The 19,830-nt window shown below is 47.3% G+C and overlaps 1 long non-coding RNA gene across 1 annotated transcript; it reads left to right on the forward strand.

The window, feature by feature from the left end:
• Positions 1-2,807: 2,807 nt before the first annotated feature.
• On the forward strand, positions 2,808-12,283 carry LOC103241275 (uncharacterized). Its single transcript, XR_005239025.2, has 4 exons — positions 2,808-3,275; positions 4,109-4,381; positions 6,804-6,945; positions 7,336-12,283. It is a non-coding gene; the product is annotated as an uncharacterized lncRNA (long non-coding RNA).
• The last annotated feature ends 7,547 nt before the right edge of the window (positions 12,284-19,830 follow it).

Consider the following 19,830-nt stretch of genomic DNA (forward strand, 5'->3'; position numbering starts at 1 on the left):
CCGTCTCCAGAACATCTCATCTTCCCACACTGAACCTGTCCTCATTTCCCCTGCCCCTCAGGCTCTGGTTGCCACTATTCTGTGTTCTTTCTCTATGAATTTTCCTATGTACTTCATGTAAATAGAATCATACAGGATTTTTCCTTTTGTGTCTGGCTGATTTCACTTAGTGTAATTGTTTTCAAGGTTCACCCATGTTATAGCATGTATCAGAATTCCTTTCCTGTTTTTTTTTTTTTTTTTTTTTTTTTTTTTTTTTTTTTTTTGAGATGGAGTTTCCCTCTTTTTGCCCAGGCTGGAGTACAGTGGCGCAATCTCAGCTCACTGCAACCTCCGCCTCCCCAGTTCCAGCGATTAGCTGGGATTACAGGTACCCACCACTATGCCCAGCTAATTTTCGTATCTTTTAGTAGAGACTGGGTTTCACTATGTTGGCTAGGCTGGTCTCGAACTCTTGACCTCAGGTGATCCACCCGCCTCAGCCTCCCAAAGTGCTGGGATTACAGGCATGAGCCACCGCGCCCAGCCAACTTCCTTTGTTTTTAAGGCTGCATAATATTCCATTGTATGACTACAACACATTTTGCTTATTTATTCTCCTGTTGTTTTCACTTTTTGACCCTCGTGAATAATGCTGCCATGAGCGTGGGTGTATAGCTATCTATCTGTTTGAATCCCTATTTTCAATTCTTTGAGGTATAGACCTAAACGAGGAATTGTTGGATCATATGTTGATTCTATGTTTAACTTTTTGGGAACTGTCATACTGTCTTCCACAGAGGCTATATATCATGTTATATTCCCAGTCAGACTCACCACTGTAATCTCAGCACTTTGGAACGATGAGGTGGGAGGACCGCATGTGCCCAGGAGTTCAAGGCTTCAGTGTGCCATGAAAGCTCCGCTGCACTCAGCCTGGGCCACGGTGAGATCTTGTCTCTAAAAAACATAAAAAATTAAAATTAAAATGCATTCCCCCAGCAATGCACAAGGATTCCAATGTCTCCACTTCTAAAACTGCATTGTATTTTTTAAATCTCACTCTTTTGACTTCAATAAGTTCGCTAATTTGTACCTCTCATTAACATTATATTTATATTACAAATTCTGAGAGAGCAGGGATCTTCGAAGGGTGGATCACTTAAGGTCAGGAGTTTGAGACCATCCTGGCCAACATGGTGAAACCTTGTTTATACTAAAATTACAAAACTTAGCCGGGCGTGGCGGCGCACCCTGTAATCCCAGCTACTGGGGAGGCTGAGGCAAGAGAATCGCTTGAGCCCGGGAGGCAAAGGCTGCAGTGAGCCGAGATCACACCACTGCACTCCAGCCTGGGTGACAGAGCGAGACTCCGTCTCAAAAAAAAAAAAAAATCATCCTGGCGTGGTGGTAGGTGCCTGTAATCCCAGCTACTTGGGAGGCTGAGGCAGGAAAATCGCTTGAACCCAGAAAGTGGAGGTTGCAGTGAGCTGAGAGGGAGCCACTGCACTCCAGCCTGGGCGACCACAGAGCAAGACTCCATCTCAATCAATCGATCAATCAATCAATCAATCAATCAATAAAATAGATAAATAGATAAATAAATAAATGCATTAACCATTTGTTTAAAATCAGTGGAGGCCTTCCAGGAGGAGGAAAGAACCAGTAAACCCTCAAAGCTTAGGTATCTTCTGAACATGACAGCCTGGGGACAGCTGCTCGTGCCCAGCCCATGGCCATGCTCCCCTCACATTCACAATGGGTCCTAGTCCCTCTCAGGGCAGGCATTGAGAGGTGATGATGTGGGGTCTACTGAAGGCCTCACGGGCATTCCAGAGTCCAGAACACGGTTTCATTTGAAAACTTCTGGGTGAACAAAACCCAGCACCCACCTCCCGCACCCACCCCACCCCCACTGGCAGCAGCCTAGGGTCTAAAGGGTTCAGAAAGGGCCCAGCATGGGGCTGACCTGAAGCCAGGTGGATTTCCAATGACGGCTGGGCCAGACTGCTTGTTAAATAGAACACTGTGAGCCGGGCATGGTGGCTCATGCCTGTGATCCCAGCATCTAGGGAGGCCGAGGTGGCGAATCACGTGAGGTCAGGAGTTCGAGACCAGCGTGACCAACATAGCGAAACCCCGTCTCTACTAAAAATACAAAAATTAGCTGGGCGTGGTGGCATGTGCCTGTAATCCTAGCTACTCTGGAGGCTGAGGCAGGAGAATTGCTTGAACCTGGGAGACAGAGCTTGCAGTGAGCCGAGATTGCACCATTGCCTCCAGCCTGGGCAACAGAGGGAGACTCCGTCTCAAAAAATAAAAAAATAAAAAAAATTAGGACACCCTGTTTGCCCTTTTTGGTCACATGAGTCTTCCAGAGCATGAGCAGTTCTCTCCTGGGACCACCTCATTTGTTTACCTACTATCAATTTTATCGCCAGATTTGCTCTCACTCTACGCAGCAACTACAGATGCACAGCGATGCACACCTCAGAGGCTGCTCTGTGCTCCTGCCTCGTTTCCATGGAGACATGGCTGGGGGCTTTGGGGACAGGGAGGTGTGTGTAGGGGCTGCCTGGGGAGCGCAGGGAGGAGCAGGGATGCTGGCACTCCCCTCTTTTCCCGCTCCCTCCAGCCTCACTTCTGGGTCATTCCTTCCCTCGCGCACTTTGACCCATTCTCCAGACAGCAGGAGAGACCTGGTATGAATGAGAGAATTGGTGTTTAGAAAAATCAAACACGTTGCTTAAGGCGGCTCAGTAGTAAGTGGGAAACCAGTCCTCAAATTCAGATTTTCTGATTTGTTTTTTGTCTTCTGGGGCCAACAACCAGCGTCTCATCCTCTTACTGCTTGGTCTTTGTTGGGTCTTAGTTATGAACAAATCCAAATGACAGTGCCTGGATTCTAATGGGGTCACAATTTAAATATTTTCATTTTCTCAAGGGATCCAAAGATCCTGTATTAACCCAGGCTGGTAAAATAGCTAGCGCTAAGTAGGGAGAACTTTCTGGAACTCTCAAATTGCAGCATCTTGGTGTTCAGTAGCTGAGTCATCAAGCCCAGGTCCATGCACTCATTCCCTTCCTTAGCACCCCTGCCCACTCTGCCAGTGACTCATCCTCCCGCACCTTCCCTCTTCTCTCGTGTGCCCATTTGCTCTCTACCCAGCTTTGCCACACCAGGGCTCTCCTGCCTGCCTTCAGGGTGACAAGAGGCAGAAGTCACAGGACTGGGGAGAACCTGACCCCAATTAGGATGAAATGTTTCCAGCATCGCAGTGAGGCATCTCATTGAGGTGAGACAGGGCTTTGGAGGGAGAGTAAAGGTGTTCTTGGGTTGGGGGATGCAGAGCTTTAGCTGGCTCTGGTTGCAGCTCCCAGGTGAGCATGGAAGTGAGGGAGGTATGGGATGGGTCAAGGGGACCGCTGCCTAACAGGAAGTCAGGATGGTTGAGGGGCTAGGAGGACGGCACAGGAGGAGTGTAGATCACGAAGGACCAAGGCAGGAGAAGCTGGGCAGAAATGGGCCCTGAGGAGTGGGGAGGAAGTTGCTGTTGTTACTGTTGCCGCCTGGCTGCAGAAGCCAGAGGTCAAGTTCAGGCATGCTGGTTTCTAAGGAGATGAGCTCATGAGTTCTGACGCTCACTCTGCAGGAGCCTCCAGCATGAGTCAGCATCAGCGAGGTTTCTCTGGTTCTAGCCTCACTCCTCGCAGCAGTCGAAGTCCAGGAGACAGGGTGTGGTTGTTCCAGACAGAGTCACATGCCCTGACAACCTGGCGGGGGAGGGATGCTTCCCCTGAGGAGGCACCTGACCTGAACAGGTGGCACCCTGGAAGGAGATGCGGCTGCTGCATCCAGGAAACGGAGTAAATGCTGGGAGGTGAGATGACTAAAAATCATCCAGTCCAATAGTGAAAAGACTGGCCTTTGAATCTATCCCTAAACATGAGGATTTGAATTGCTCAGTGGCTTTAAAAATATCTAAAAGATTTTCTGCCTTAGCCATTTCTGGGGCTCTCATCAGGTCTGTAGCTCCAGGTAACGGTCCAGCTGCTGATCCTTGTGGAATGAGACATGTGAAGCTCTGTGTATGAGTTACTGTTTGGGTTGTGACATTTCTCACTGCAGATTTACTGCCAAGCCTCACTCCCAGGTTCTACATCCACCCACGAGACATACGGAGGCTTCTCTGGAAGCAGGCCCTGGGAGGCCCACCCAGCCCACTGTGACTTCACACCCAGGAGTGTTAAAGGCTAGAATTCTCCTCCAGCTGGACTAAGCAACGTCCCGACTTAACACAGACGAGTAATACATATGCATCAGGGTGCAGTACTGTTTTGGTCACTAAACGCTGACAACAACCTAACGTCAATCAGGGGAAGATGTACTAAATAAATCATGGTGAGTCGTCTAGCATGCTTCCAGGAAAAAAAAAAAAAAAAAAAAAAGAAGAAGAAATCATGGTTCATTCACTGTTCAGCCATCTAAGAGAATAAGGTAGCTCTCTGTTTGTATGAAAATGGAATGATCCCCGATCTATGCTGTTCAAAGCAAGGTGCCAAACACTGGGCAGAGTACAACATCCCTTGTGTAAAAACTGCACACATATTTTAGGCCCTCTCACATGTATATGTGGCAAGAATAAAATTATTAAAGCGGAAGCATTCAGTTTCCCCGCCACCCCCTAAGGAATCAAGGAACTCCACAAGGCAGTAAAAAAAGCAGACGGTAGGATGCAGAGTCAAAGAGAGAGGGAGTACCTGAGAGAAAGAGAAAGGAAGACACTTGGGGGTCAGAGGAAAAAAACAGTATTTTTAAGAAGCTTTGCAGGGTGGTATTGTAGAAGGCAATTTTCATTCTTTTGAGCCATCCAGCATCTGATCCTCTGTCTGTTGAAGGAACCCCGTCTTTAGAAGGCAGAATTCCCTTCACAGTAGAAGCTGAAAATGCCAGAGACTCACGTCCTCAGTTTTCCTTGCAGGGAGGGTTGGGACTCGTCACTCCACCAATCAAGTCCTGGGCAACATGGCGAGAAACCTTCTCTACAATAAAATACAAAAATTAGCTGGGCGTGGTGGTGTGTGCCTGTGGCCCCAGCTACTTGGGAGGCTGAGGTGGGAGGATTGCCTGAGCCTGGGAGGTTGAGGCTACAGTGAGCAGAGACCCTGTCTCAAAAAAAGAAAGAAAAAGAAATTAGTGACATGAAGCACTCTGTAAAACCCACTCAGTCCATGAGGTGGCAGTGGTGGCAATACCTCCAGTCTCCTGGGTGGCAGTTGGAGCGGTCCACGCAGCCAGCAACCCGGACCCGGTCCACGCAGTCAGCAACCCGCACCCAGAGTGGGTGTCATGGTGTTGCAAGCTGCAGCCACCAGTGCCTATGTCTGTGGTCACGTTCTAACCAGACCAACGCTGCCGCATGATTCTGGGGGTTGGTCTCGTCTGCAGAGCCTCCTAGCCGTGAGTTATCCAGAGATTCTATGAGCACCAGTATTGTCTAACAGAAAACAATGATTTCTGTCGCTTACAGCTGCAAATCCTGAGACACAAATATGTGTGTTGTGCACCTCTGTCCTTAGCACTCTCCAGGGATTTTTTTTTTTTTTTTTTTTTTTTTGAGACGGAGTCTTGCTCTGTCGCCCAGGCTGGAGTGCAGTGGCGCGATCTCGGCTCAGTGCAAGTTCCGCCTCCTAGGTTCACGCCAATTCTGCTGTCTCAGCCTCCCCAGCGGCCGGGACTACAGGCGCCCGCCACCACGCCCAGCTAATTTTTTGTATTTTTTAGTAGAGACGGGGTTTCACCGTGTTAGACAGGATGGTCTCGATCTCCTGACCTAGTGATCCGCCCGCCTCGGCCTCCCAAAGTGCTGGGATTACAGGTGTGAGCCACTGCGCCCGGCCTCCAGGGATCTTAAGTAAAGAACTAGACTAGTTCAAACATGAGGTCAGATTTGTATTTCTTTTACACAGTCACTGTGCTAAGGCAAAAGCATGGACACCCGGTTTTATTGGGGTGACATCAAACGTGCATATCACACATTGTGAATGTTAGGAAAGAGACTCACGGATCTGTTCACAGTAGCTGTCCCTGAGAAATGAGAATGCCATGGGGAGGAGGAATTTTTCTTCTCATTTTACATTTTTCCATTACGGTTTGAATTTTTTTTTAACCATATTCATGTATTATCTTTAAATTTTTTAAGTTTAAAATAATTATTTTTAAAAGAAAAGGAATGCGTCTACAAATATATCAGAATGTGTACATGAGAGAAAATACAAAGTAATATATGCATTCTGGCAAAAGACAGAGCCTTTGGAAGAAGCAGGTGGTGAGGAACTGGTAGTCTGCTAACGTCAGCTGAGAATCTTAATTTGGTGGGCTGTCAGTACTGCAGACTTTTTTTTAAGTTTTTATTTGGCATATCTTTTCTTTTTTTTAAGAGACGGGGTCTCACTCTGTTGCCCAGGCTGGAGTGCAGTGGCAGGGTCAAAGTTCACTGCAGCCTCAATCTCCTGGACTCAAATGATTCTCCTACCTCAGCCTCCCAAGTAGCTGGGACTACAGGTGCATACCGCTAGACCCGGGTAATTTTTAAAACTTCTTTTAGGAACAGCGTCTTGCTATGTTGTCCAGGCAGGTCTCAAAGTCCTAGCCTCAAGCCATCCTCCCGCCTTAGCTTCCTGAGTTGCTGGCATTACAGGCATGAGCCTGACCTGGTTTAAAAACATAAATAGAAGAGGAGGTTTTGAGTGAAAATTTGATATGTTGGTTATATTTGTGTGTGTGTGTGTGTGTACACATGAGATCTCACTATGTTGCCCAGGATCTAGGATGTGAATTCCTGTTCTCAACCAATCCTCCTGCCTCAACCTCCAGAGTAACTGAAACTACAGACGCCAGAGTAACTGGGACTACAGGCTCCAGAGTAACTGCGACTACAGGCTCCAGAGTAACTGGGACTACAGGTATGCAGCAGTGCACCCAGCTACAATTACTTGTGTGTGTCGGCTTGGGGATATTTCTGAATGAATGATGGAAGAGTATGACCACTGTTGTGGTCCATTTATATTCAGGACCCCAGAGAAAATGAGACAGCCTCTATCAGACTCCTCACACCCTCTGTGCCAGCATCAAAGGAGACCAGGTCCAGGTGAGGGGGTGAAGGAGGCTTCCTCTGCCTGCTCTCCCTGAAGGTCCTGGGCAGGCTCAGGAAAGAAGGGTGACAACATGCTCACCTTCATCACTCTGAGGCGGGCCATCCGCCTAGCTCAGGGCATCTTCATCAGGAGGGTACAGGGGTGTGGGCTGGCTGCTGGCTTCATTTTGTTTTTGGAATTTGATGTTCATCCCCACAGGCAAACAGATGAGTAACATCATGAAAAGCAGACTCAAGGACGGAACACCCACGATGGCTGTCGGCAGATCCACTTTCCACCTCCAGACGATGCCTCCGGCGAGTGCCCCCCACCGTGCAGTCAGAGCCCACCAACAGCAGAATCCTAGCGCTCTGACCCGACCCTACTCTCCTCTGACAGTGGGGAGGAGGGCCAGTGGGGACCCTGGCCTTTGCTCTCAACTCACTCCCTCTTCACTCTAGGGCGGGAGCCATGAACTCAGTCCCCACCTGTCTTGATCACTGGGCCTGGGGTGAAAGGCAGGGTGGCCCAGGGAGGAGAGGGCATGGAAAGTCGTGTGTGGAAACATACCCTGACTGTAAAAAAAGGAGCAGTCAAGAGCGAAAGGTCACAGTGAGTGAGTTCCTGCTCCAGTCTGCTCCTGGTTCTTAGGTGCCAGAATGAGAAGATGGGTTCTGGGCTGAGGGCAAAATAAATATTTTTTATGTAGGAAACTTAAGACTGCAGAGGCTGGCCAGGCATGGTGGCTCATGCTTATAATCCTAGCACTTGCAGAGGGTGAGCTGGCAGGCTCACTTAAGCCCATAAGTCTGAGACCAGCCTGGGCAACATAGTGAGTCACCATCTCTATAAAAAATACAAAAGTTAGCCAGACATGGTGTTGTGTGCCTGTGGTCCCAGCTACCCGGGAGGCTAAGGTGGGAGGATTGCTTGAGCCAGGGAGGCAGAGGTTGCAGTGAGCTGAGATTGCACCACTGCACTCCAGCCTGGGCGACAGAGAGACCCTATCTCAAAAACTGTTACTGAGGGCCTGAGGGGAAAAAAAAAAATTTTTTTAAGACTACAGAGGCTTTTTGATGAGAAGATTCTCACAAAAACTACAAAGATTGATACCAGTTGCAGCTGGGTTAAAGAAAAATGAATGAGGATGATTAATCGTAATAACAACCTGTATGTATTTGCTGTAACCTCCTGGTTTACAGAGAACTTTCCTTTAAACTAATACAGTTGATCTTCACAGCATCGTTCAAGGCAGGGAACATATTTTATCCAGGCTCAAGGTCATGCTGTAAAATTGTGCATCAATTCAGAAAAGCACTTTAAAGATCTAATTCATTGACTAATACTGTTTGACACTGTTAGATAGAAGTGGCTATAGCACTGAAATTAACTAAAGCATATTGAGATCTTTGTGATATCCATAGAGGCATCCTTGAAGTCTCCATGTTGAGTGGCAGGGCCCGGCTCAGACGTTGTCTTTTCATTCCCAGTCCCCCCGGCTTTGCTCAGCAGCACAGCCTCCGTGTATAACCCATGCCCAAGCTGTCCCTTAGCTTACACGTTTGTCTGTAGAGCCAAGAGTCTGTGATTGGCCAGTATTTGCTTTTCAAAAATTTTTTTCTAGATTTACTTTTATTGTAATAAAACTTGTATTAGAACAAGCACCTAAATGTATGGATCACATCAAATAATCTCTGAGTTAGCCATGTCCAGGGAAAACCAGCCTGTAGATGACCCCAGGTGGACAGCAAGACCCTGGCATAAGGGCAGTCAGTGCCCCTCCAGAAGGCCAGCACAGGGCCTGGGGACAGTGGAGAATGGCCCCCAAAATGGGAAATAATGCATATCCAACCTGCCTCCCAGGGATGCTGGAGAAATATTGCATTGTCAGCAGGAGAACCACTTTGCCCTGGGTACACATGCGCTGCTACCATATCTGTAGGAATGTTACCATTGTTATTTTAATGGATGCCTTCTCTTCTTTCTGCCAGGCACTTTGAGTCTCTCTGGAGGGGCCAAGCCTCATGGAAACATGAAACACTGTGTGCAGATGAACACCATGAGTTAAAGGTATAGAAAGCCGGCAGGTAGGCGGGGCATGGTGGTTCACACCCCTAATCCCAGCCATTTGGGAGGCCAAGGTGGGAGGATTGCTTGAGCTCAGGAGTTTGAGACCAGCCTGGGCAACATAGTAAGATCCCATCTCTTTAAAAAAAAAAATTAAAAATTAGTAGGGTGTGCTGGTGTGCGCCTGTAGTCCCAACTACTTGGAAGCTGAGGTAGGTGGACTTGAGCCCAGCCTTAGTAACAGAGCAAGACCTTGTCTTAAAAAAAAAAAAGAAAAAAATGCTGGCAGGTGGCTTCTCAGGAAAGTCTCAGGGGATCTGTTGCCAGCTTACTGGGGAGCCCTGCCCACACGAAGCTCATAGCCAAAGTCATTCTGTCGCTGAGAGATAACTTGGCCTTGTCTCCTCCCGCCTTCACGGCCCCGTCCCTGCTTGGAAGCCCCGCTCCACTGCAGTCACAGTAGTCATTACACTGGAGCTGAAGCTGGTTCTGCCTCTCCAGCTGTCTGTGAGCTGCAAGGAGGCCGGGACTGTGCTTCAGGCTGTGGAGGGAAGTGAGAGAATGGGAGAAGCCGCCTGTGGGGAGCGGGAAGGCCTGGGGCCTGGGTTCCTGCTGCTCAGCCAAGGAACACCTGTAGGTTTCTGAACCTCTTTTTCCATCTGTAAAATGGGGGAAATAAGCCCTGCCTACCTCATCGGGCTTAAAGCTGCACTGTCCACTATGGGAAGCACTAACCACTTTGGCTAACAAGCCCGGGAGGTGTGGCTAGTCCCAATTCACATGTGCTCTAAGTGGAAAATATGCACCAGATTTCAAGGCTGGTACCAAAAACTGATATCAAGTCCCTCAATAAGTTTTATGTTGCTTATGTGTTGAAATAATATTTTTGATATATTAGGTAAAAGCACATATTATTAAAATTAATTCCGGCCAGGCGCGGTGGCTCACTCCTGTAATCCTAACACTTTGGGAGACCAAGGGAGGCGGATCACCTGAGGTCAGGAGTTAAAGACCAGCTTGACCAACATGGTGAAACCCCGTCTCTACTAAAAATGCAAAATTAGCCAGGCGTGGTGGCGCATGCCTGTGATCCCAGCTACTCAGGAGGCTGAGGCAGGATAATCGCTTGAACCCGGGAGGTGGAGGTTGCGGTGAGTCGAGATGGCACCATTACACTCCAGCCTGGGCAACAAGAGCGAAACTCCGTCTCAAATAATAATAATAATTAATTCCTTCTGTTTGTTGTTGTTGTTGTTGTTGTTGTTGTTGTTGAGACAGGGTCTCACTCTGTCGCCCAGGCTGGAGTGCAATGACATGATCATCGCTCACTGCAACCTCCGCCTCCTGGACTCAAGCGATCCTCCCACCTCAGCCTCCTGAGTAGCTAGGACTAAAGGCATGCCACTGTACCCAGCTAATTTTTCTGTAGAGATGGGGTCTCTCTACGTTGTCCAGGCTGGTCTCAAACTCCTGGGCTCAAGCAATCCTCCCACCTCAGCCTCCAAAAGTGCTAGGATTACAGGCATGAGCCACCTCACCCAGCCTGCCTGTTTCTTTTTAAAATGTGGCTTCTGGAGAAATTGTAGTTACATATGAGCTCATATTATGTTTCTACTGGACAGTACTGGTACAGCAATGAACTGCTTGGATGGATGGAGTTATTAGAAACCCCATTTCTTCTGTTCTCTTCCCCTTGAATCTTGCAGAATGTGGCACAGGCAAAAGCAGGGCTTCAAAAATCCCTGTCCAAAATAAAAGTCTTGGATTTTTCATCTGAAAGAGTCAGGTACTCCAGCTACCTCCACTTCCCACCCCTCGATGCAGATAAACAAACTGAGCCCTGGAGTAAATTGAATGGTATCCCTTAAAGATCGACCAGCAAGAACAGCATTTTCCAAGTAGTTTTGGAACTTTTCTGTCCAAGGAGCGACTCCAAATATCTTTTTGTAATTAGCTTTTACTTTGATAAAACCGCTTTTGCTTCTGTTGCTCGCAGGTTCTTTCTCCTTTCAGGTCTGCCCTCATTTTCTCCAGCGAGCTAATAATAGAGCAGTTCTGGGTTCCCCATCCATACAAAGGCCCTGGGGTTGGCAGAATCGAGTTAAAGTGGACAGGAAAGCACCAGAACCAAGGGATGTCCCTCTTCCGGGCTTCAGCTGGCTCAGCTCTAAGATGGGCCCATTTACCTCCTTGTCTTGTGTTTGTTCTCGGGCAAAGGTCCAATGAAAGAAGAGACATGCGTGGAAGTCTTTTGTGGGTAAATCATTTGTCAGAAAATTGTGACTATTGGCCGGGTGTGGTGGCTCACACCTGTAATCCCAGCACTTTGGGAGGCTGAGGTGGGCAGATCACCTGAGGTCAGGAGTTCAAGACCAGCCTGGCCAACATGGTGAAACCCTGTCTCTACTAAAAATACAAAAAATTAGCAGGGCGTGGTGGCACAGGTCTATAATCCAGCTACTCAGGAGGCTGAGGCAGGAGAATCACTTGAATCCAGGAGGTGGAGGTTGCAGTGAGCCAAGATCGTGCCCTTGCACTCTAGCCTGGGCAACAGCGTGAGACTCCATCTCAAATTTAAAAACAACAGCAGCAAAAAGAAAAACACTTGTGGCGATTAATGGGTAAGAAGAATGAGCAAACGTTTTGGCGCAAAATTCTCAAGGGGCTCGCCAACCTTCGACAGCAGGAGCTTTGATTGACAGGCTCTTGAGAGTCTGAGATCATCCAAGCCCCATTTTACAGATGATAAAACCAAGGCCACAGAAGAGGAGGGGAAGGGCCTGGTCCAAAGACCAGAAACCAAGATTGCAGAGGCCTAGGGAATGCAGTTTGCACCCAGTTAGTACTCCACACGTCTTTGCTTTAAAATTTTCAAATAACATTCTTTTCTTATCACAATGCAGCATCTTTTAGAAATTTTTGAAAATACAGAAAAAATAGTCCATAATCCCCCCAACCAGAGATTGTCCTATCAACTGTTCGCATCTGGTCCTTTTTCTACTTATGTGAACATAGCTGTATGTTTTTATTTTACAAAAATATGATATGACTACAGTATTTTATTATTTGTTTTCTCCTCTCTGAATAAATAATAAACAGTTTTCCAAGGCAAATAATCCTTTTATACTATTATTACATGAAGGACTACAAGGAATTGTATTGAATGAATGTGTAACTGACCACCGGTTATTGGGCATTTGGATTTTTCTCCAGTCTTTCTCTATTATAACAGTGCTACAGTGAGCATTCTTGTAGGGTTTTTCCTTTTTTGCACACTTTCATGATGATTTTCTTTTCTTTTTTTTTTTTTTTTTCATTTTCTGAGACGGAGTCTCGCTCTGTCACCCAGGCTGGAGTGCAGTGGCGCAATCTCAGTTCACTGCAAGCTCCACCTCCCGGGTTCACACCATTCTCCTGCCTCAGCCTCCCGAGTAGCTGGGACTATAGGCATGTGCCACCACGCCTGGCCGATTTTTTTGTATCTTTAGTAGAGACGGGTTTCACCGTGTTAGCCAGGATGGTGTGGATCTCCCGACCTCGTGATCCGCCCGCTTCGGCCTCCCAAAGTGCTGAGATTACAGGCTTGAGCCGCCGCGCTATTTATGATTTTGACAACTGCTTTCCAAAATGTTGTAACTTTCCACGCCTCCAGCGATACATGAGGGTACCCATTTCTTCAGCCCTCCCTAATACAGTTGGGGTTCTATCATTTTCTTCATCTTTGCCAGTGTAGTAGGTAAAACTTCCCTTTCTCCGCTTACTGCAGAAAACTGAACCTTGTTCATGGGTTACTGACCATACATCTTAGTTTTTAATAACCTTCCTTGTCATACCTTTTCTTTGTCCATTTTTTCTTCTGAAGTCTATTGTCTTCTTATTTCTATGAGCTCTTTGCATATTAAGGATATTAATTCCTTGTCTCACATGCCGCAGTTCTTATTAGTCTTTTATACTGTCTGTGTAGTTTTGTTTGTGATCATTGAGTTAAACCTCTAAGTACCTTCTTTACGTTTGTGCTTTGTGTGGTTAGGAAAGTCCTTACACTATAAGGATAAACTTATCTGTGTTTTCTTCTAAACCTTATTATGGATCTTATGAATGATTCCACTTATTAAAATTTAGTTTTTACCTATCTTGAAGTTATTTAAGTTGTGGTATGATTCAGAATCTAACTTTGTTTTCCTCTCCCAAATGGCTAGCCAATTGTTCCCACCATCCCATGTATCCCAAGACCTCACCACAGTGACACCGTGGTGACGTTTTGGGCTGGATAATTCTTTGTTGTGGGAGGCTGTTCTTGCACTGTAGGATGTTTAGCAGCACCTCTGACCTCTATCGGATTCCAGTTGCAGCCTCTCAGTTGTGACAGCCAAAAACATCTCCAGACATTGCTAAGTGCTCCCAGGGAGACAAAACCACCCACCACTGAGAACCTTTCCTTTTCCCAGTAATTTAAAATACACTTTTACCACACAGTAAATTCCCATATATCATATATCCCTGGGTCTATTTCAGGCCTTTCTATTCTGTTCCAATGAGTTGACGTCTGTTCTTGGACTAGCAGCACCAAACTATTTGCATTATTGCGGTTTTGTATTAACTTTTAAACCAGTTTATGTTCTTGCTCTCCCCACCTCTTTCTTTTTTAATCCACTATAGAGGACAGTTAATCTTTTTGAGCTATCAGGTGAGAATGAAACAAGACAGACCCAGGCAGAATCTGGGGCAAGGGAGAGCCCCACCTTGGAGCCAGGGAGTTGCACACTGGGTGGAGCCAGCAGGCCCATAGCTGCCTGAGGCTGATAGGAGAAAGGGCGCCTGATAGGACCTGGAAGCCTATCTCCAGGGTCATCTGGTAAACCTGGTGGGAAGGAGCTACAGAAAACAAAAACAGGAAGTGGGACAGTATTTTGAGCTGCTGGTATTACTAAGTCAGGATGGAGAAAGAATGGGGATGGGAGGACAGGATCTTTGTGATTATTTACAGGGTATCTAGGCTTCCATTGTTTCAAGAGTAGTTAAATAAAGCCCACTAGGGAATTAACCGTTCAAGCCTCGGTTATGTCTAATGGGCATGACTGATGGTACACTCCCTCAGGACAGGGAATTTAGGTCCCCCCTCACATCTGGAAGGGACCTCTTCCAGCAACTACTGGGATGTATAGCTCAGGGAGGACTCTCCGAGGAGCCCACAGCGAGGGCTGCCAGCATTTCAGTTCTGTCTTCTCAGAAGGGCCCAGCCTTGGTTACCAAGTTGTTTCTCCCATGCCAGGGGCTGGAGCTTTGTCTCTGCCCATCCAACAGCTCAGAGAGAAGTAGTGACTGGTATCCTAGGGGTACCCGTTAGGATGGTTTCAGTTTCCAGAAACAAAAAGCACAACTCAAGTTGGCTTAAACAATAAAAGAAAGGTATAGGCCCACATCACCGAAAAGTCCTCAGGAGCGCTTCATCCAACAGTTCAATGATGTTGCCAGGACCCATTGCTTTCCTCGGCTCCGCGCTGTTTTCCCCATGGGAGTGGCATCCTGGGTACAGGCCTGGACTCCTGTGTTCTCCAGAGGAACACCTGGGGCTGCATGCTCTCCTTTTAAAAGCAGCAGAGCCGGGCGCGGTGGCTCACACCTGTAATCCCAGCACTTTGGGAGGCCGAGGCGGGCAGAACATGAGGTCAGGAGATGGAGAGCATCCTGGCTAACATGGTGAAACCCCGTCTCTACTAAAAATTAAAAAATTAGCCAGGTGTGGTGGTGGGTGCCTGTCATTCCAGCGACTCTGGAGGCTAAGGCAGTAGAATGGCATGAACCTGGGAGGTGGAGCTGGCAGTGAGCCGAGATTGCGCCACTGCACTCCAACCTGGGTGACAGAGCGAGTCTACATCTCAAAAAAAAAAAAGCAGCAGAAAGATCTTTGCTCCAAAATCCCAGCAAAAGTCCTGAGATTGAGATTCATCCTGAATGGCCTAGAGTTGTTCACATGCCCATCCCAGAAGATAGAATTGGCACGCCTTGATGGGCTTAGAGCTGGAATCACTGAAGTCCCCCACTGGAAGTCTGAGCCTGCTGGGAAGGGGAAAGGGAAGAGGAGCAGATGCCAGGATATCCACAAGTGTCCACTGCATCGAACTTCCCAAAAGGACACAAAAGGAAGCAGTCTCCAAATACTGGTGTCATTCGAGAAGCTTTGCTTCCTACGTCTTCAACAGGCTCCTAATATCATCTGCCTCTGTCAGGCAAAGCCAGGTTCTTGCTGCGTGTGCTGGTCAGTCCCTCAAGGAAGCGCACACACAAAGCTCTAAGTGACAGGGTTCCTGTGACAAGCGTTTTTTTCTGGGAAATATTTGTGGCTATTACAGCAAAAAGTGGCCCGATGAAGCAAGCTGGTCTGCCATAGTCACTGCCTTCCTGAGATGCTTGGCTGCCCCTGGGTGATAGGAGGGCTGCTCAGGAGGAAGCCAGCAATGAAGCAAGCCCTAGCCTAGCCTAGCACCAGCCCAGTGGCTTTGCAAAGTCAATGCCTGGAACAGCCTCTGCTGCTCTCCAGAACATGTTTCTCAACACATGTCCCAGCAGTTTTGTGTCACCATAAAGTAGATCAGTGGCTCCTACCCGTGACATCTGCTCTGCTTGGCATAAAGTTCTGCAAGGTGGGGTGGGGGCCATCAGGATAGAAGATGAGCCCTCTCTTTCACAGAGGCAGGGGGCAAACCAAGGCTTGGCCTGTTACGGTACCAGCATGCCTCGCGATTCCCTCAGCAGTCAGGGTAGACCAAGCTGCTACAGGCAATGGGTTACACCGGGACAGCCAGCATTGCACGCCAGGCACTCAGAAAATGGCAGCAATATCAATGCCATTTTAATGATGCTTGCAACTCAGACTGTTTCGTTTTGTTTTGTTTGTTTGTTTTTGAGACAGGGTTCCACCCTGTCACCCAGGCTGGAGTGCAGTGGTGTGATCTCGGCTCACTGCAACCTCAAACTCCCGGGCTCAAGGAGTCCTCCCTCCTCACTTCCCAAGTAACTGGGACTATAGCTATGCCTGCGCCACCAGGCTGGACTATCAGACTGTGTTATTTATTTGTTTATTTATTTTATTTTATTTTTTGAGACTGAGTTTTTTTCAGGGTGGAGTGCAATGGTACAGTCTCAGCTCACCACAACCTCCGCCTCCCAGGTTCAAGCAATTCTGCCTAGCCTCCCAAGGAGCTAGGATTACAAGCGCCCACCACCATGCCCAGCTGATTGTTGTATTTTCAGGAGAGACGGAGTTTATCATGTTGACCTGGCCTCAAACTCCTGACCTCAGGTGATCCGCCCACCTCGGCCTCCCAAAGTGCTGGGATTACAGGCGTGCGTCACCGCACCCGGCCTATCAGACTGTTTTAAATCTGACATTTCACCTTAGGAGATCTCACCAAGAGTACAAGGCTCCAGCAATAAAACCCTGGAAATGTGTAACAGAGGCATTCCTACAAAGCCCCAAATCACCTCCCTTGTGCTTTATTTTCCTTCTCCTTCAATCACCTGCTCATTTTTATTGACTTTGAAGACCCTAGAAGCACAGCTCACAGGATCTGTAGCAGGGACTCTCTCCACCCGTAGAATCTCAGTCTCTTTGGTATCCAGATCTTCTGCCGGCTGCGTGCTTTTCAGGAGGAACTATTGCCAAAGCACACACCAAAATGGTTTCAATGGTCCTTAAATAATTTTCCATGCACTCAGATTCTCCTTGGGAGGAGCAATCCAATTAGCATCTGGTAGTCTCATTTATCTCAGATTTGAAAATGCTCCCACCTTACTGGTTGGAAGTTTTCTCTGTGTGTGGGCACCTGGTAAACTGTGTCCACTTTGCTTTCATTTTCCCCACCACTGTAATGGCACATTCCCTCATGTTCTGGCCGTGTGACCTTGGATTGCCTTCTTTACCTCTACAATGCCTTAGTCCTCTCGTCTGTAAGATCAAACTGCCAGATTGAGTTATTGCAAAGAGTAAATAAGTGACAGCAAATGAGTGTTAAATTAAGGCAGGCCAGGGGAGGTGGCTCATGCCTGTAATCCCAGCACTTTGGGAGGCTGAGGAGGGGGATCACCTGAGGTCAGGAGTTCGAGACCAGCCTGGCCAACATGGTGAAACCCCATCTCTACTAAAAATACAAAATGTAGCCAGGCGTGGTGGTGCACTTGCACCACCCCAGCTACTCGGGAGGCGGAGGCAGGATAATTGCTTGAACCTGGGAGGCGGAGGTTGCAGCGAGCCCACATCACACCACTGCACTACAGCCTGGGTGACAAGAGTGAAACTCTGTCTCAAAAAAAATAAAAATAACAAAAAGTTAATTAAGGCAAGTTATGACTAATTTCGTGCCACCCTAATTACTGTCTGATTTCCATTGGCCAATACCATCTAAAAATGACATAACACGAGAAATCTAAATTATATCTATTCCATAATCACATATTTAATTACAAATTAAATATGCACTTAAAGCAAAGACTAGAATGGAACATGGAAAAATAACAAGAGGAGACTGAGATTCGCAGGTAGGTGATTTATAATGTACTATTTCTATAACGGGAAAAGTAAACTCCGAAGAATTGTATTGGCTAGAATTAAAATTTTGAAATGCATTAAATATACATATTTTGTGATATCCATGAATGATAAAAACATCTTCCCTTCAGCATCGACCTCAGCTAGAGCTCTGAGATCTATTATTACATAACCATCTGTCTCAAAACTTAGTGGCTTAAAACCAGCAATTTATTTTGCCTACATTTGGAGGATCAGGGATTTGAGAAGGGCTCTGTTTGGCTGCTCTTCTCGGCTCACATGGCATGAGTTGGAGTGTTTCAGCTGGGGCTGCAGAATCACCTTCCAAGACTGCTTGCTCACACAGCTGGCAGGCTGGGGCTGGCTGTTGGCTCACAGCTCTGCCAAGGATGTTGGCTGGGGAGAGAAGAGGAAAGAGATCTTGATTCCTCTCCATGAATCTGCTTGGACTGCCTCACAACACAGCAGTCTCAGGGTAGTCAGGCTTCTTTTACGGAAGCTACTTTTCCCCAGGGCAAGTGTTCCAAGACACAGGAAGTGGAAGCTGCCAGACTCTTAAGACCTGAACCTGGAAACTGGCAGTCGCTTCTACCAAATTCTATGAATCACAGCAGTTAGAGCCCATCTCGTTTTAAGGAGAGGGGACATAGACCTTACCTCTGTGGGAAGAGTGTCAAAGAAACTGGCCATTCTTAAATTGTCACAGTTAGCCAGGCACCGTGGCACACATGTAGCCTCAGCTACTTAGGAGGCTGAAATGGGAGGGTCGCTTGAGCCCAGGAGTTGGAGTCTGCAGTAAGCTGTGATTACACCACTGCACTCCAGCCTGGACAACACAGTGAGACCCCATCTCTTTAAAATTTTTTTTAGTTGTCACAGTTATCCTTTTCTTTTCTTTTTTCTTTTTTTTTTAGACAGAGTCTGGCTCTGTCCCCCAACCTGGAGTGCAATGGTGTGATCTCAGCTCACTGCTACCTCCGCCTCTCGGGTTCAGCCTCCCAAGTAACTGGGATTACAGGCACCCACCACCACACCCAGCGATTTTTTGTATTTTTAGTAGAGATGGGGTTTCATCATATTGGCCAGGCTGTTCTCGAACTCCTGACCTCAAGGGATCCACCTGCCTCAGACTCCCAAATTGCTGGGATGACAGGCGAGAGCCACCGTGCCTGGCCAGTTATCCTTTCCTTGTGCCAGTCTTGCCAGCTGGTGCCACAGACAGGCCATTGCCAGCATTTCTTGCCTTACATATTCTTTATGTGCTTTCTCCCCTGTTCCTATTACTCCTTCCTAACTCCTGGTCCTTGACCCTTCTCTCATACCTGGTGATACTCTTCTCCAGCTACAGGTTCAGAAGCTCCACTACGTTCCAGTGACTTCATGCAGCTCAAGAGCTTTGGAATCTGCAGACCTGGGTTAGAACCAACTCTTTTAATTATTTGCTGTGTCCCTGGAAAAGTTGCTTAGTATCTGACACTTAGTTTCTTTGCCTGAAACTCACAGGATTGTTGGGAGAATTTAGAAATAATGTATTTGGCAAAAACTTTTAAGTCTGACAATACCAAGTGTTGGTAAAGGCATAGAACTGAAACTTGCACACGGCTAATGAGAGTTTAAACTGGTTCAATTTTCAGACCTATTTGGCAATATCTGATAAGATTATAAATGAACACATACTATAGTACAGTATATACTATATACGCATATAATATATACTAGGTTTTTGTTTTTTGGTTGTTTTTAACAGGGTCTGGCTCTGTCATCCAAGCAGGAATGCAGTGGTGCCATCTTGGCTCACTGCAACCTCCGCCTCCCAGGCTCAAGACATCCTCCCACCCCAGCCTCCCCAAGTAGCTGGGACTACAGGCATGCACCACCACACCTGGCTAATTTTATGTATTTTTTGTAGAGACAGGGTTTCGCCATGTTGCTCAGACTGGTCTTGAACTTGTGAGCTGAGGTGATCTGCCTGCCACAGCCTCCCAAAGTGCTGGGATTACCGGCATGAGCCACTGCGCCCAGCCGTACTGTATTATATTACAATATAATACAACAATTCTACTTCTAGATTTAGGTTTTAGAGAAACTCTGACACAGAT

Source organism: Chlorocebus sabaeus, chromosome 14 (assembly GCF_047675955.1).
Source record: "Chlorocebus sabaeus isolate Y175 chromosome 14, mChlSab1.0.hap1, whole genome shotgun sequence".
NCBI lineage: Eukaryota > Metazoa > Chordata > Mammalia > Primates > Cercopithecidae > Chlorocebus > Chlorocebus sabaeus.